Source organism: Cydia fagiglandana, chromosome Z, assembly GCF_963556715.1.
Source record: "Cydia fagiglandana chromosome Z, ilCydFagi1.1, whole genome shotgun sequence".
NCBI lineage: Eukaryota > Metazoa > Arthropoda > Insecta > Lepidoptera > Tortricidae > Cydia > Cydia fagiglandana.
The window spans coordinates 38,586,185-38,587,973 of NC_085959.1; positions in this window are offsets into that span (position 1 = coordinate 38,586,185).

Here is a 1,789-nt window from a genome sequence, read left to right on the forward strand (position 1 = left end):
AAACTATATTAATAGGTACTTACTTAAAAGTTTGGCTTTTTCTATTAACGATTTTCATCTTTGGTTAGGAGTGGATGCAGATCCGCACGATCCGCACGATGATTTGGTGTGCGAGCGGGACAAAAAATTGTGATACAAAGAAATTAGAGCGAGTAGAAGTTTTCATACAAAACTTCACTTTATTTAACGAAAACTACAGTCGCCATCAGATACATCGGAGCGGATAAGGCGTTCGCAAATATCTGAGCACGCCTCTATTGTCAGGACGTTAGAGTGCGTGTTTAGATATTGTGAACACCTTGGCCGCTCCGATATATCTGATGGCGACTGTACCTGGCATATGTTACGTAAATGTGCATGCCAGTTAAGTTTCATGTAAACTAAGGATGACTTATGCTCGACCGGGTCGGGACCGGGCCGAACCTTCCGGCCTTATAAGAAGGTATTAAATGACTACACATGCGTGCGAGATGTTGTTAACAACTAAAATAACAAAATAAATTAATCATAAATCTAGCCCTAAATTAGCCTGAGCCATTGTTCCCAGGACGCTGGCCGCGTTCCCCCTCTGCACAGCGAGGCTGAGTTTTTGTGCAAAAAAAGGGGCAGCTCGCAGGTCGCCAGACACCCAGACCAGTTTGGTAGAAATTTCTTTAACTAGTTTTTTGGTGTCTGACGACTAAGGACCGAGAGTTTCAATTGCAAGTGCCGCAAATACATAATTCGGTTGCAAAAATGCGTATTTGCGACACTTGGTAACTGTGACTAAATCAACATCAAATCAAGATCACACTTTTAAAGCTGGATAATTGCACTAAGTAGTTCGAAATATTTGCTCACTAGTTTAGTTTTCCACCATCAAAGGCTCAAAGCTTATACCTACGTGGAAAAGCGAAACGTTCTTTATTCTTGTTTTGGGAATGCTATTTTTGTTGTATCTGCATTTGAAACCGGTGAGGCAGGAGGCAAAGCTGTTTTAATCATTTGATATGGTCTTCATGAAATTTTGATACGACCTCGAGAGGCATCTCACGCGCATCAATAAGTGCGAGCGAAATGCCTGATGAGAAGACTCTTGGAGGCCAATTCGAACATACATACATATTGATATCAAAGTTATGTTATGTTATAATTCGCTTGTGCATTTCCTTTACACTTGTTCGTAGACGTGTTGGCGCGAGCGAGAGATTTTGACGAATGATAAAAAAATACATCAGTTTGAATTGGTCATTTAGCCAGCGCCAATCAGTGTGAGCCGCTAAAAGATGAAAACCTACAGAATCGGCATAGCTTTTCGTAGAATCCGTGAAACTGTAGGGGTATTCGACTAGCGACGTTTGACGTATCGTGATGATCTCCTTTTTTTTCTTTTTTTTTGTGCGACTGCTTTTGGTGTGAAGAGATCTCCCGTTGATGTGGGAAAAATTGTGTTTTCGAAAAGTACGGTACGGTAAGTAAGTACGTACAGTCATACAATGTCAAAATTTGACATTAGCAATCCACAGTTAGGCGACAACCAAACCAAACCACCTCGTGTTTAGATCCATTATAAACCGTATAGTACATAGTAACATAGTAATAAAACAAAGTTGATTTTGGTTTAATTATTTTTTTCAAGTAGTGAGTTTAGGTTGTACCAAATGATATATTATCCACAGTTGATCGTATCAACACTTAATTTATATATGTATCAGTGGCGGCGCGTCCATAAAAGCCGATTCCCACCGGCTTACCTGTTTTTGGACGTTTGAGCAGAGTTGTTAAGGAAATATGTAAGCCAAATTAGCCC